Raw genomic sequence first — 293 nt, forward strand, 5'->3', positions numbered from 1 at the left:
CCCAGGCCCCCTGAACCCCAGGACCAGAAAAAGCCCCGGAATCGCCGCCACCACGCCCCGGACACATGAGGCGGCTGTCTGAGCCCTGCCACGGGCCACCCTCGCCCTGTCCCTTTTAATATAAAAGATATATAGATATATATATATATAAAAATATCTATATTCTATACACACCCTGCCCCTCAGAGACAGTATTTATTGGTGGGTTGTACATAGCCTGCCTGGGCGGCAGCATCGGCAAACAGCCCTGTGCTGGTCAGAGACGGCAGAGAACAGGCCGCCGGCCCAGCAGC

This window comes from Myotis brandtii, unplaced genomic scaffold (genome assembly GCF_000412655.1).
Source record: "Myotis brandtii unplaced genomic scaffold, ASM41265v1 scaffold207, whole genome shotgun sequence".
Classification (NCBI taxonomy): domain Eukaryota; kingdom Metazoa; phylum Chordata; class Mammalia; order Chiroptera; family Vespertilionidae; genus Myotis; species Myotis brandtii.